We start from the raw sequence: 17134 nt of genomic DNA on the forward strand, positions 1-17134 counted from the left end.
TAATCCCCAGAAAATTTAAAGAAAAGTCTATACCTGGACAAACAGAGTCTCAAACCAAAAGAAAAAAAAGACCTTGAAATAGCAAAAGTAAAAATTGAAATCTAAAGATTAAAAGAACGAGCAGAGAAGCAGCTGCAAATCATGAATGCAGCAGAAGAGGAAATAAAGAAACTAGTCAGTAAATATGATTCTCCTGAAGTTAGACAGAAATTAATAGAAGACTGGTACAAGGATATAACTGCTGAAGATAATATCTCCAAAACGATTTGGGAGAAAAAGTATGTTATGCTGGTGTTTTTAAGGCGACTTCTCGTCCTAAAAACACTAGCGACTGAAGCGGGGTCCTCTTTCTAGACCGGAAGTAAAGCACCAACAAGGGAACAGGACATAAAAACCAGGCAGTACACCTTAACACATCTATTACCTTAATTCTAACCGTTACAATACAACACAGAGTGATATTTGAGATACAGGGGAACAGGGACACAGAGTTAACATTCAGCACCACAAAATATAGTTACACTCAGTACACACTGCAATGCTCATACAGGGATATCTTGAATTATATATGTTATTGTCTATGTGTCACTTTTAGGCAGGATATACACTGAACTGATCACAAAGGGGATAAACAAGATTGGGAGTCTGTAGGGGAAATATTACTATAAATAAGATAGGGTGCGGATAGCGACACTTGACACAGTCACCTGGTCACGGCGACACTCACACTCAGGCTTTTGACCGGCCAGCGCACGCTAGCCTTATGCGTTCACAGAAAGTTCTTTTATTGGGGGGACTTGGATAATTATTCTAACGTTCATTCTCTGTCCTGCCGACACTGAGTTCTTTTGGACTATTGGTAACTGCACTGTTCTTCACTTAGTCACTGTTCACTGTTCTTTTCCCCAATTTGTTCTCGACACAAGGGGCGTCACTGTTTACCTGTATCTCCTGGGTAATGTTCACTCCGTGACAAGGGCGTGAGGGTAGAGCCCTAGGGGGACCCGGCCTGCAGAGGGCAAGGGATTACCCGCAGGGGAGTCACTGCCCGGGTTACACTCGTCAGTGGGGTGCAGGGAGGCCCTCCCGTCTGGGGGCCTCTACCTGAGAGGTGGCCCTCGAGTTGGGGCCTCGTCGGTGTGGTGCAGGGAGGCCCTCCTGTCTGGGGGCCTTGACCTGGGAAGTGGCCCTCAAGCTGGGGCCTCGTCGGTGTGGTGCAGGGAGGCCCTCCTGTCTGGGGGCCTCGACCTGAGAGGTGGCCCTCGGGACTGGGGCTGAACAGCTGGAGCAGTCAGGCCTGTCGTCTCTGGCTCTGTGGAGTGAGGGAGCCAGGATTGCCTTCGTCGGGAGCCAGCGGGTCTGGCCTGGGTGTCCTGGGACTGCGGGCATTGACAGGGCTGGGCTGCGGCAGCTTCTCCTTCGGGACTCGGGCAGGAACAAGGATCTCCCAGGCGTGGGAGGTAGGTCCGATATCAGGCCTTGCCACCACTGTAGTGTCACTTCTGGGGCTATATTCCCGGGTGGTGACGAAGGACTCCCACAGGGGGAAGATGCTGGAGAGGGACTCACGTCACTTGTGTCCTCTCTGGTACGTCCTGAGGCTGGAGCCTTGGGTCGCCTTATTCTGGTACGTACGTTGGCTGTGGCCGTGAGCTTACCCGGCGTACAAGGAGCAACTGAAGGGCATACAGGGCCGCTCCTTCCCCGCCACGTATAGGGACCGTTGGCGCGGTGTTGCTCCCGTAGTAGGGAAAAGCTACACGTACGATAGTAGGGGCTCTTTACCCTGGTACATACTCTGGCCATAGCCGGGAGCTGATCTTTCCGACCAGAAGCAACTGAAGGGCGTACAGGGCCACTCCTTCCCCGCCACGTATAGGGACCGTCGGCACGGTGTTGCTCCTGTAGGAGAGAACAGCAGGAGAGGGATGCAATGGGGCAACTCTCTCTCCGGGGTGTACTAAGGCTAGAGCCTTGGGTTGCCTTACCCTCGTACACTTTATTAGGCTGTAGCCTTGGGCCTCCTGCCCTAGAGGGTGTAACAATTGCCGTCAATATGGTGTTACTTGGGACTGAAGCTAGTTCAGTCCCACCCCTTTTCTGGCGATGGTTGTTCCGCCCACAAGGTAGTTGCCTTTCCCCGGTCACCTGGTGTTGGGGCAGTTGCTGGGAACAAGGGCCCAGGACCGTAGTGTCCTGGTGACCCTCTTGATTGGGGTCACTAACCCCACCGTTGTGTCCTCCTGGGGTGGTGGTGCGGTGGCGGCCCGGTGGTGGGGTGGGGGGTGGTGAGGTGGGAGGTCCGGCGGCGGGCACGGCGGGCATTTTAAATTAATTATTCTTTCTAAGTACCAGTTCTGATAATATGCCCAAACCTTCATCTACACATAATAATCTCAATTATAAAAGACCTAAGTCTTATACTAATAAAAGATTGAGCAATATGATACAAGACATCCCTATTATAAAAACTTAAATGATCAAAACAGAGACAGAGACAATTATGTTCCATGGTTGAAAGAATTGGGAAACCTTTTCTCTACTGTATACTGAATGTTGCCTCACAAGACCTATTACGTGAAAGAAATAATACTCAGAATTTTTTCAGGAGAAATCAGAATTGGAGGCAACCCAGCAAGTAGACCCAAAGATAATAAATCTTTCAACTTAAGCAACGTTGGGTCTGGTTAGTACTTGGATGGGTGACCACCTGGGAACACCAGATGCTGTTGGCATAACGTTCTCCCTACGTGTCAAGTGGGGTTGGTGGAGGATTAGTGCCCCTCCCTGTAAAACAATTAACTCTAAGCCCTTGGCCACTCCGTTTGGGATACATGGCGTCTGGCAATGAATGAATGAATGAAAAACTTACACACTGAGTGATAATGAAAAATCCTTACTTACTAAGAGACTAAAATATTATCCCACACCATATTAACTCAATCACTAGGAACTTAATAGTGATATTGATGAGTTATGCCGAAAATTAAGATTAAAGGATTTTTTCCACAACTGTGTTAAATGATGAATCATTAGTAAAACCTAAATCTACATGGGAACCAAATACTGGTAGAAATTCCACTCTCGATGCTGCAATTGATTTCCTAAGACTGAGTCTATCTACTATCACCAGACAAAACAATAAACCTAAGTCTAATTTAACACACAGTGAACAAAAAGCTATAAAAGCTCTTAAGAACTGCACTGATGTTGTAATTAAAGACGCTGATAAAGGGTCAGCTGTTGTACTAATGGATACATCATTCTACGAACAAAAGGTGATAGATATTTTAAAGGATCAGGATACATATGAAAGATACCAAAAAATATAGACCAAAAAACAATGAATAAAATAAAAAGGGTAATTAATAATTATAAGGATAGGCTAACTAAAGATGAAGTTTATTACTTAACCAACTTTGAATATAGGACAAGCTTATTTTATGGTTTACCAAAAGTGCATAAGTCCAAACTGATAATTGATCAAATTATTGGTGATTATACAGAAGTGATTTCCGTAATAAACCCTGTAGACTTTAAAATGAGACCAATTATTTCGGGACCAGCTTGCCCTACCCACCGTCTCAGTCACTTCTTAGACATATGACTGCAACCTTTTCTGAAATACATACCTTCCTATATTAAAAACAATCTAGACTTTTTAAACAAGATTCCTACTAAATTAGATGATAATGAAATTTTCGTAAAAAGTGAGTGGCTATCAATCACTTGTAGGAAGCACACCTCTTCCTGGGCCACTACTTTTAACTGATGATCTAGGAAACCAGAGAAATGCATTTTAATTAAACTTTGATTTTAATTTACAATAAACAATTTTAGTACATACCTCCTGTTTGTGTGCATGCTGTTGATTTTCTAATAAAAGGCATCAGTGTGCATACATATTTATACATATATTTCCCCACAAGAATATTTTCATACCTTATAAGACTATATATATATATATATATATATATATATATATATATATATATTGTATAAAACTACAAAAATAACGTTGAAGATACACATTTCGCTCTTGACCTCAGGTGTTATGCCTGCATGTTAACCTTAAGTTGCAAAAAGTGTATTTCATATTGTACAGAGTTGCATATTCAGTGTAATAATGGCAAGCCACTGAGTTTCACCTCCCTCTCTCCAATTTGTGAGGCATGTTGACAAATCTCTGAAAGACATAATGCATGAGTTTTTCACATACAATTGTTTCTACTAATCTTTGGCAATTTGTGGGGGTGAACCGTATAGTAAATTGGGACTGTACATAGCACAACAAACATGTTTAAAATGTGAAAATTACACTTTATACTGGACTATAAGCCAAACAGTTTAATTTGCAAGGCTCAAATGAACATTACCCATATTCCAAATTTAAATTTTTAATATACGGTACCTGCAACATCAACACAATCGTACCATGTATTACTGAAAATCATGTTACACCAAACACATGTACATAATTTCATACTGGATTGCTACCAGTATTGTTCTGTGAGTATCATGGTACCTTCTAGGTATTTATTTCTACTTTTTTTTTTTGTTCTAGGATGAGTACACTAGACCCCCTACCCACCAGTGTTGCCATATGTATGATAATCAGTGGCATACCAAAGGGGGGGGCCATGCAGCCATGGTCCCCTCCTTTTGCAATATATATATATATATATATATATATATATATATATATATATATATATATATATATATATATATATATACTGTATATATATATATATATATATATATATATATATATATACAGTAATCCCCATACTATCCTGATGCCCACTTTCCGGACACTCCACTTACCGGACATTTTGGTCCCGGGATTCAATATTCCCAAAATTTCCCAAAAAAAACAAAAAATTCGAACAAAAATCGGACTTTTTTTCCCCTGTAATTTGAACTTGGCACACGCAGCCCTGACCAGCTATGTTTTGGTGCATAGTTCCGCTGCCATCCGCTAGAGTGCCCCTGCATCCTCCCCACTTACTGCCCATCTCTTGTTGTGAGTGCACACTCGTCATCATGGCCACCCACATGCTCGCTTTTGTGCTGGTGCCCTACTTGCTGCAGGCTCTGCTGCTGCTCTCTTTCCTCTTGTTAGTGTGTGTGATGATGGCCCCGCCGGCTGGGAAGAGGAAGAGAGTGGTTTTGACTCTGGAGAAGAAGAGAGAGATATTGGACAAGGTGGATGAGGGATGGTCAACCTCACTCATCCTCCGTGAATTCAACCTGGCCCGATCTACTTTGTTTGATATCGAGAGATCCCGCGACAAACTCATGCAGTACACGGCTGACTCATCGAAGAACAAATGCAACGTGGAGAGGAAGATGATGTTTACTCCCCAGTATGCTAAAGTCGACCGCTCCATGTTGATTTGGCATCGACAGCAACGTGCTGCTGGTGTGCTGGTGCGTGACACGGAGCTGAAGGCTGCTGCTGAGAAGTTCGCAAGGCTTCATGATGCCCCAGACTTCAAGGCATCTGAGGGTTGGCTCTTCGCATTCAAGTTACGACATGGCCTTACCAACCGTAAGTCTCATGACGAAGTTTTGGACGCCAACGATGGTGGAATAGAGGAGTTTCAGCACAAGGTGAAGGGCTTCATCAACAGGGAAGGCCTCACTCTCGTTCAAGTATACAACGCTGACAAAACTGGTTTCTTCTATCCCTCTTTGCCAACGAACACTCTAGCCGAGAAGAGGGAAAGGTGTGTACCTGGCTGCAAGCTCTACAAGCAATGGACATCTGCTTTGTGGCTGTGCCAATGCTAACGGCATGCACCTGCTTAACCCGCCCCGTCCCGTCGACGTATGGGTACGTTGCAACGATTTGCATTTGCCAGTCCCGGCGACGTACCGGTACGTCTTGCAATTGCAAGGTCCCTAATTTGCACAATTTTCAATTTTCGCATGTGATTTTTCGTATTTATACACGGGACACCTTCCTCTATTCCTCTACAAGATGCCAAGCAGGGACAATGCCTTACACCGCATAACCTCCCCCCTCCCCCCCTCACGCCATTGTCTTGGCAATTCACCTGTTACCAGTGACCTGGCCAATAAAGACATTCAGGGCCAGAGTGATTCCCCAATCGATGACAATGTGGAGGACAAGGTTTACATAGCATTACAGGAAGAAACAGTCAGAAATGATGATCAGGTAATGTGGGAAAAAAAGGTCATGAATGGTGATTAGTTAGTGAGTGAAACAATTCTTATAATGCCCATGTTACTGCTTGAAAACCAATATACTCTCATACTACAGATAAATTCGTACCAAGTAAATAAGTAAATACCGTTTATGAGTGGATAAAATAGTTACCCTCCCATAGAACTCGTTTTCTTTGGTGCCAGCATGTTAGAAAACCCAGTCAGGTAAGGAGGAACTCCTACCTGGATTGAGTTTTTTAAACCTCAGGTGAGCGATTTCTCTGAATTTTCGATGTTTCTCACCAAAAGCGGAGGTTTTAGCCAAAATTTTTTTTTTCGAAAATACCTCGGGACTGGGGGATGTCGGAGATGCGGAAAACCTCGGGATGTGATGGGTTAAACCCATTGTTGTTGGTCGTGCAAAGGAGCCTTGGTGTCTTTGTGGGGTGATAGACGTCCTTCCTATCGTTTGGTACCATTCTTTGAAGGCGTGGTTCACTGCCCAGATCTTCAAAGACTGGTTCCACCGCCATTTCGTTGAGGAGGTCATCAATTACCAGACGAAGACACTGAGAATCCCACGCAACCAGGTAAAGGCCCTCCTTCTCCTCGATAATGCACCTGCCCACCCATGTGACAATGACTTGGTGGCTGAGAATGGGCGTATTAGGTGCATGTTTATGCCACCTAATACGACTGCTTTCATCCAACCAATGGACCAAGGAGTGATCGTGGCAACGAAGAGGCTGTACCGAAGAAAGTTCCTGGACGAGGTGATGGTTGTTCTCGAGGACGAGGACGAGCGCAGGGAGGGATGGGACACATGAGGCCAGCGAACTTTGGAAAACCTTCACAGTTACAAAATCAAGTCTGCAATCTACAACTGGGCCAGTGCGTGGAAGGAAGGCCCTGTCAAGACTCTAGAAAATGGTTGGTCTCGTCTGCTTCTCGGAACGGATATGGAGCATGATTTCCTAGGTTTTGACATGGATGACTTCCATGCACGTCTACATGCACATGGCGACGATGTTGATGTGGACGAAGTGCGTGAGTGGTTGGATGACGATGAGGGTGATCCTGGGTATCAGACCATGTCTGATATCGAGAACGCATCTTCAGTTGCAGGTGTCAGTACCCAGCTTGAAGATTCTGACGAGGATGGCAACGATGATGTGGACTCCTCTCAGCGTGCCACTACTCCAGCCATCCCCAAGCTGAGCACACTCCGGGAACACGTAGAGTTCGTTCTCAACTACCTGGAACACCTGGACTGTGACAGGGAGATGGGGCCCTTGGGACTTGTGGAGGAACTGCGCGCTTTCAGGCAGCGCATCATTCATTGCCAAAATCGTTGTTCCTTGCATCAATCAACCATTGACAGCTTTTTCAGACCCGTGACCCCCGCTGTGCCCAGCCCTGGCTCCACACCATTGCCTCCCCAAGACAGGCCCTCATCCTCCGAGCCACAGCCCAGCACATCAGCCACGGTGGAGTCACCACTGGACGTGAGTTTGCACCTCTCTTCAGAGTCGTCTGCAGTGGGTAGTCCATCACCACGTCCCAGCGACGCACCCCTAGGCCACCTGCATCAGCTACTCTTAGACTCTGACAGTGAATAAACAGCAAGAACTCACCACTAGACCACACAGGAATTTACAGTGTTGTGCAGTGAAAAAAAACAGTGCGTAGTGTTAAGAAATTAGAATTCTGTGTGCAAAGACTTAAGTGCACATTGCAACACTGATTTTATTGACATTCAATGGAGCACAAATTAGAGTAGAGTGTGTAGTGTTAAGAAAATGGATTTATGAGTGCAAAGACTTAAGTGCAGATTGCAACACTTATTTCATTAAGGTGCAATGGAGTGTAAGTAAGACTAGAGTGCGCAGTGTGAAGAGAATGGAATTCTGAGTTCAAATGACTAAGTTCAGTGCAAGACTTCATGTACAATGTACTGCAGGTGCTTCAGGTACTCCTTTTTACTGTCAGAGTCTGAGAGGAGGTGGGTTATTCATCGAGATGGCCAGGGACTTGTTGTAAGCACCCAGAATCTTTCATATTTTTGTATTGTATTTTCCATACTCACCTCTAAAATTCATTTCACTCTTCTATGTCCCTTCTTGGTGTGAATAGGGTCTTAGGTGCTATGCATGTGCAGTAAGGAGATGTTTTTCTGAGCTAGGCTAGGTTAGGGTCCATAAGTACCAGTCCAGGAGCCAGGGACTTGTTGTAAGTACCCAGAATGTTTAATATTGTATAAACTCACCTCAAACCTCATTCTCAGTTTTTTTTTCTTGCATTTATTTCAGTCTTTTATGTCCCTTATTGGTGTGGACTGGGTCTTAAATAGGTGCTATGCATGTCCAGTAGGGAGTTGTATAGGTGTTTTTCTGAGTCAGGGTAGGTTAGAGTCCATAAGTACAGGTCCAGGAGGCCAGGGCCCACTTTCTGGACGGGACCACTTTCCAGACATGCTTTTGGCTCTATTGCATCGGATAGTAGAAGGATTACTGTAAATATATATATATATATATATATATATATATATATATTTTTTCTGACTCAGGGTAGGTTAGGGTCCATAAGTACAGGTCCAGGAGGCTGGGGCCCACTTTCTGGACGGGACCACTTTCCAGACCACTTTCCTAGGCCAGCATGCTCTCCAGTACAAATTTCTCTAACTATCTTCACCAAACTACATGCACAGTACACACTACACTTCCTTTTCAAAAATCAATAAAAATGGCGTCTATTAATCAAGCCTCGGAGTCCCCAGGGGGGGGGACCATAAATGCCCCCGCCATCTGCCCCTCTCCCGGTGACGACTCGAGGTGCCTGGAACCACTGTCTGACTCTCTTCTTCTTCATTTCTGCAACATTCGCGGCCTTTCATCTAACTTTCGCTCTGTTGAGCACCACCTCTCCTCCTCTAAACCTCACCTTCTTTTTCTGACGGAGACTCAGCTGTCTGAGGCAACCGACAGCAAACCCTTTTCTGTATCCTCCTACTTTCTCTATACTCATTTCAAAGCCAAAGGTGGCTGTTGTGTATACATACGCAACGACTTATCTTGCTCTCGTGTTCCTGAACTTGATTCTTCTGAATTCTCCACACTCTGGCTTCGGCTTTCCTGTCATTCTCTGACTAAATATATCTGTGCTGTTTACTTATCCCCTAATTCTACTGACTATCAAAAATTCTTTGACTATCTTACTTCTACGATGGAACACATTCTGTCCATTTCTCCTTTCTCTGAAATCTCCATTCTTGGAGATTTCAATGTTCACCACCACCTTTGGCTCTCCTCTCCTTTCACGGATCCACCTGGTGAACAAGCCTACATCTTTTCTATCCTTAATGACCTAGAGCAGCTTGTACAGCACCCTACCCGTATCCCTGACCGCCTTGGAGAGAGCTCCAACATACTTGACCTCTTCCTCACAACTAATCCTTCTGCTTACTCTGTTAATCTTTTCTCTCCGTTGGGCTCCTCCGATCACAACCTTATTACCTTAACCTGTCCTATCACTCCGGTGCAGTCTGTGGACCCTCCAGGGAAACGTCGTCTGTGGCACTTTGGAGCCGCGAACTGGGAGGCCCTCAGGCAGTACTTCTTTGATTTTCCCTGGAATGATTATTGCTTCCATGGCCGGGAGCCATCTGGGTGTGCCTCGCGCATTACGGAGGTTATTCTCTCTCGGGCATGGAAGCATACATTCCTTTCTCATATCCTTTGACTAACACAAAAAAGCCTTGGTTTAATCACGCTTGTTCTAATGCTGTCCGCAACAAGGAGAGGGCCTACAAAAGGTACCGGAGCCAACCCACACCTGAATCACATCATCTTTACGTTTCTGCCCGGAATCGTGCTAAGTCTGTTCTTCGCTCTACTAAAAATAATTTCATCCATACTAAATGCTCTCAACTCTCCAACTCGAATTCTTCCCGCTCCTTCTGGCACCTTGCCAAAAATCTTTCTAACAACTTTACCTCATCATCCTTCCCTCCTCTTTTCTACTCTGATGGTTCTGTAGCTATTTCTTCTACTGATAAAGCAGATCTCTTCGCACAGACTTTCTCCTCCAATTCCACCTTAGACGATTCCGGTGCTGTTCCTCCATCACTTCTCCCCTCTGACTTCCTCATGGCTGACATTAAAATTTCTTCAGTTGATGTATTTTCTGCCATCACTGGCCTCAGTACTAACAAGGCATATGGGCCTGATGGGGTCCCTCCTGTTGTTCTCAAGAACTGTGCTTCTGTGCTTACACCCTGCCTAGGCAAACTCTTTCGCCTTTGTCTGTCAACTTGTACCTTTCCTTCTTGCTGGAAGTTTGCTCTCATTCAGCCAGTCCCAAAGAAGGGTGACCACTCCCAACCCTCCAACTATCGTCCAATTGCTTTAACGTCCTGTATTTCAAAAGTTTTCGAGTCAATTCTTAATAGAAAAATTTTAAGGCATCTTTCCTATCACAACCTTCTTTCCGATCGTCAGTATGGGTTCCGTCAGGGACGGCTCCACTGGCGATCTTCTCCTACCTTTCAGACTCCTGGTCATCCTCCTTTCGGGACTTTGGCGAAAGCTTTGCCATTGCACTTGACATCTCAAAGGCTTTCGATCGAGTCTGGCATAAATCTTTAATTTCCAAACTGCCCTCCTACGGTTTCTATCCTTCTATCTGTGCCTTCATCGCTAGCTTCCTTTCTGGTCGTTCTATAGCCGCTGTTGTAGACGGCCATCGTTCTTCTCCTAGATCTATCAACAGTGGTGTTCCTCAGGGCTCTGTCCTATCACCAACTCTCTTCCTTTTATTCATTAATGATCTTCTAAGCTGTACATCTAACCCTATCCACTCATACGCTGATGACTCCACCCTTCACCTTTCCATTCGGTTCCCATAGCAACGCCCATCTCAACAGTTACTTCAAGAAACAAGGGATGAGGCTATGGCACACCTAATGTCTGACTTGGCTCGTATCGCTGACTGGGGTAAAAATAATATGGTTGTCTTTAATGCATCTAAGACTCAGTTCTTACACCTATCAACCCGACAAAATCTTCCACAGGTATACCCATTAATGTTTAATAATGTTCAGCTTAATCCTGCATCATCCTTTGAACATGCTTGGGGTTTCATTTACTCGGGACTTATCTTGGAAAGATCATATTACATCTCTTGTAAAATCTGCTTCTAAGAGATTGGGTGTGCTAAGCCGACTCCGCTCTTTCTTTACCCCTGCACAATTGTTGACTCTATACAGAGGTTTTATCCGCCCCTGTGTGGAGTACAACTCTCATGTGTGGGGAGGCTCCCCCACATACAGCTCTTCTCAATGAGGGTGGAATCAAAGGCTTTTATTCTCATTAACTATCCTCCTCTTACTGACTCCCTTCAACCTCTGTCTCTTCGCCGCACTGTTGCATCTTTATCTCTTTTCTGTCGCTACTTTAATGGTCACTGCTCCTCTGAACTGTCTGCTTGCATTCCTCCACCTCTACGACGGGCGCGTAGCACCCGTCTGGCAGCAAACTCTCATCCCTTTTCTGTCCAACTCTCTAATGCAAGAGTTAACCGTTACTCCCAGTCTTTCATTTATGCAACAGGTCAACTCTGGAACTGTCTCCCTCTGTCTGTATTTCCTGCTGCCTATGATCTCCAGTCTTTCAAACGCAGTGTGTCCAGGCATCTCAAAATGATCGGATCTTGAATTTGGCTCTCTATTGTATTTTGTTTTTCTCTTGGAGGGAACTGTTACTGCGGGCCATGGCCTTTGGTTCCTTCTTCCTCGCATAAAAAAAAAAAAAAAAAAAAAAAAAATAAAAATATACTGTATATTTTGTCATACTGTCCAGTATTCCTGTCTATTCTGCTGAAGTTTTATAAAGCTATGCAACATCAGCACTCATAAACTATGATTGATGAAAATAATATGGAAGTGAATATTATGAAAACATTCAAACACTGTATCTGTGTTTTAAAACGATAGGATACATCATAGACCAAACGTATCTATTACCCTATCTAATATACTATAGCAGTAGCTGTGTGTGTGTGTGTGTGTGTGTGTGTGTGTGTGTGTGTGTGCATTTTGGGCAGCCGAAACTACACATTCAAATCACACCAAAACTGGCACAAAAATCGCAAAAAATTTGCTGATGTAAAAAAAACTTGGTCCCATCACAATTGAAAAACTTTTACTATATTAAATAAGCAGTCAAATTTTGACCAAAAAATGCCACTCCCGGCGCCCGGTCGGTTGCCGTGGCTGAGTGGTATCTCGGACTTGCGTGCAGACTTGGGTTCCATTCCTGAAGCTGTTAATAACATGATCAATTGGTTAGCTGCAAAAAAATCCAAGTGACAACATTACAGTAGACTAGGACAGCACATAAACGGACCATTATGGGCCCTTCGATGTCGCCTTGACAGCTGATAGTGACAATGTTCGACTAGAACAGCACATAAATGTGACTCTGATTACGTGAAATGATCGCAATGCATGCGCGAAGGGTGAGGAACAGAGTGAGAAGCATGAGGAAACGAATGCGGGGCACGAGAAAGCGAGTGTGCAGAGCAAGAGCCCTCCGCAGGAGCAAGTGCAAGAGGGCCCGAAGGGCCCACGAGCATTTGTGACGTCTATTTTAGTAGTATAAGGTTATTGGAAAGACTGAATCATAAGTCAGTGGCACAGAGTACTTAAAAATGACTTTAGAATATGCTATATTTATGTTGTATACCCATTCCATGTGGCCTCAAAATGATAACAAAAATTGGCCAAAATGCAAAATTTTCTCTGTGGGTGGGGCTTACAGCGCCCCCCTCCTCAACCTCCCAGCTGTACGGGCTTGCTGTGCTCGCCAAAGTCATGGGCTGCACAGTTAAAAAGATAAAACAAAAAAAAAAAGCCTCCCTTTTCAACTTTCTGGGTACGCCGCTGACGATAATTATCGTTCATATACGAAATGTCACCTTCAATACGGTGTACAATAGCATATCTTATTATCGTACGTTTTGTACGATAATTTTATGATTCTCCAAAAAAGGAGAGAGAGAGAGAGATCAAGTTCATGTCTGTTTGATATTCACTGGCTTCGTACAAATCTATAACGAAACGAAGAAAAAGGGGAATAAGCCAAGTAAGTCGAGAGGAGGCATCCTTCATACTCTTCATAAAATATAAGGCATAATATTACCAGAGCCTCTGTAATACATTGGTATCAGAGTGTGCGTTTTCGCACATGGGAGAATGAGGGTTTGCGCCCCGTCAGGGTAGTAAACTTTGGGAGCTTTCTTCCGGCCACGTACTGCTAGGGCGGACATAAGGGGTGCTGTGGTTGAACCAGTGTCTCATACTATACAGTAAAGTATGCTTGCACCCAGTCAGCTTGTGAGGGCCGATTACACTTGGTTCACAGACCACACACACATCCAAAACCACTCCAACACTACAATCACACTTACAAGCACTTCTCACCCTACATACAATCTCTACCAGACAGCCTAAGCCACTTGGTAGAGATACATTGGCTGTATCGTCCAAAACTTCGGTCAGGATAGGCCGGTCCTGCAGTGGACACTCAAACGGCTGTTGATGATGATGATGATGATTATCATAAAAAGTGCTCTACTTGACATTGGAGGGTTCTTCACTTTTTTATCTTAGCGCTATGTGCATTTTAGGGGCGATATAAACCAACAAAGATGTTCTTTACCCCATAAAATAAGTAAATAAAATAAAAATGAAAAGCCAAATTCAAGATCATTTTATTTTCCAGACTTTTAGACAGCGTTTTTCTGTATATTACTGATATAAACTATATGGACATTAGAAAGACTTCTTTTAGCATACAAGCCGATAACAAGATGAAAAGTGGAAAAAAAAAAATCGCTGAAGATGCGCTACGAAGCCTCCAAATCCACCTAGAATGCGACCTTCAGTCCAAATTTGTCAGACCTACAGCATTTACGAGTATCAATATTTATTTGTAATTCGACAAAAATCATTAGGTTGATAAACAGTAGATTAAACAAGAAAGATACATCATGAAATGGAACTAGACACATTTACCACACTTCTTACCTGACAAACAACCTTTCCTCAAGAGCACCAATGTTAATTAAATTCTGTAGATTCTGTTGATAAACCCTTTCTGTCTATCATACAATATATATATATATATATATATATATATATATATATATAGATATAGAGATATATATATATATATATATATATATATAGAGAGAGAGAGAGAGAGAGAGAGAGAGAGAGAGAGAGAGATGATAGATACACAGATAGGTACATAGAGAGATATAGATATAGATATGCAAGGGAAAAGGAACCAAAGGCAAGGAGCCCGCAAACCGTTCCTTAAAAATAAAAAAAAATAAAAAAGAGAACCAAATTCAAGATCCGTTCATTTCGAGATGCCTGGACACGCTGCATTTGAAAGACTGGAGATCACAAAAATAAGGAAATACAGACAGAGGGAGACAGTTCCAGATTTGACCTGTTGCATAAATGAAGGACTGAGAGTAGCGATTAACTCTTGCATTAGAGAGTTGGACAGAAAAAGGATGAGAGTTTGCTACTAGACGGGTGCTATGCGCTTGTCGCAGAGGCGCATGGATGCAAGCAGACAGTTCAAAGGAGCAGTGACCACTGAAGTTGCGATAGAAAAGACATAAAGATGCAGCAGTGTAGCGAAGACAGAGGTTGAAGGGAGCCAGTCAGAGGAGGAGAGTTAATGAGACGAAAAGCCTTTGACTCCACCCTACTGGGAAGAGCTGTATGTGGTCAGTCTCCCCATATATGAGAGTTGTACTCCACACAGGGGCGAATAAAACCCGTGTATAAAGTCAATAACTGTGCAGGGGTATAGAAGGTACGGAGTCGGCTTACAAGAGATGTAATATGATCTTTCCAAGATAAGTCTCGCGAGAATGAAACTCCAAGCATGTTCAAGGATGATGCAGGACTCAGCTGGATATTATTAAACGTTAGTGGCCTTGGGTACTCCTGTGGAAGATTTTTCGGGTTGATAGGTGTAAGAACTGAGACTTTGATGCATTAAACACAAGATTATTTTTACTCCAGTCACAGATACGAGCCAAGTCAGACATTAGGTGTGCAATAGCCTCATCCCTTGTTTGTTGAAGTAACTGCTGAGATGGACGTTGCAGGAACCGAATGGAAAGATGAAGGGTGGAATCATCAGCATATGAGTGGATAGGGTTAGATGTGCAGCTTAGAAGGTCATTGGTGAATAAAAGGAAGAGAGTTGGTGATAGGACAGAGCCCTGAGGAACACCTCTGTTGACAGATCTAGGAGAAGAACGATGGTCGTCTACAACAGCGGCATAGAATGACCAGAAAGGAAGCTAGCGATGAAGGCACAGATAGAAGGACAGTAACTGCAAGAGGGCAGTTTGGAAATTAAAGATTTATGCCAGACTCGATTGAAAGCTTTCGAGATGTTGAGTGCAAAGCCAAAGCTTTCGCCAAAGTCCCGAAAGGAGGATGACCAGGAGTCTGAAAGGTAGGTGAGAAGATCGCCAGTGGAGCGTCCCTGACGGAATCCATACTGACGATCAGAAAGAAGGATGTGATAGGAAAGAAGCTTTAAAAATTTTCTATTAAAAATAGACTCAAAAACTTTTGAGACACAGGATGTTAAAGCAATTGGACAATAGTTAAAGGGTTGGGAATGGTCACACTTCTTTGGGACTGGCTGAATGAGAGCAAACTTCCAGCAAGAAGGAAAAGTACAAATTGAAAGACAAATGCGAAAGAGTTTACCTAGGCAGGGTGTCAGTACAGAAGCACAGTTCTTGAGGACAACAGGAGGGACTCCATCAGGCTAATATGCCTTGTTAGTATTGAGGCCTGTGATGGCAGAAAATATATCAGCTGAAGAAATTTTAATGTCAGCCATAAGGAAGTCAGAGGGGGGAAGTGATGGAGGAACAGCACTGGAATCGTCTAAAGTGGAATTGGAGGAGAAAGTCTGAGTGAAGAGATCTGCTTTATCACCAGAAGAAATAGCTACAGAGCTATCAGAGTAGAAAAGAGGAGGGAAAGATGATGATGTAAAGTTGTTAGAAAGGTTTTTGGCAAGGTGCCAGAAGGAGTGGGAAGAATTCGAGTTGGAGCATTGAGAGCATTTAGTATGGATGAAATTAATTTTAGCAGAGCGAAGAACAGACTTAGTACGAATCCGGGCAGAAACATAAAAGAGATGTGATTCAGGGATGGGTTGACCCTGGTACCTTTTATAGGCCCTCTCCTTGTGGACATCATTAGAATAAGCGTGATTAAACCAAGGCTTTCTTGCATTAGTCATAGGATATGGGAAGGGAATGTATGCTTCCATGCCTGAGAGAATAACCTCCGTAATGCATAAGGCACACTCTGGTGGCTCACGGCCATGGAAGCAATAATCATTCTAGGGAAACTAAAAGAAGCACTGCCTGAGGACTTCCCAATCTGCAGCTCCGAAGTGCCACAATCGACGTTTCTTTATAGGGTTCATAGGCTGTACACAATAGGACAGGTTAAGGTAATATGGTTGTGATTGGAGGAGCCCAACGGAGAGGAAAGATTAACAGTGTAAGCAGAAGGATTAGTTGTAAGGAAAAGGTCAAGTAGCTCTCTCCAAGGCGGTCAGAGATATGGGTAGAATGCTGTACAAGCTGCTCTAGGTCATTAAGGATAGAAAAGATGTAGGCTTGTTCACCAGGTGGATAAGTGAAAGAAGAGGAGAGCCAAAGATGGTGGTGAACATTGAAATCTCCTAGAATGGAGATTTAGAGAGAGGAGAAATGGATACAATATGTTCCATCATAGAAGTAAGATAGTCGAAAAAAATTTCATAATCAGTAGAATTAGGGGATAAATAAACAGCACAGATATATTTAGTCAGAGAATGGCAGGAAAGCCAAAGCCAGAGAGTAGAGA

The sequence above is a fragment of the Coenobita brevimanus genome, chromosome 103, assembly GCF_032717465.1.
Source record: "Coenobita brevimanus isolate Jiangsu-jjx chromosome 103, ASM3271746v2, whole genome shotgun sequence".
Classification (NCBI taxonomy): domain Eukaryota; kingdom Metazoa; phylum Arthropoda; class Malacostraca; order Decapoda; family Coenobitidae; genus Coenobita; species Coenobita brevimanus.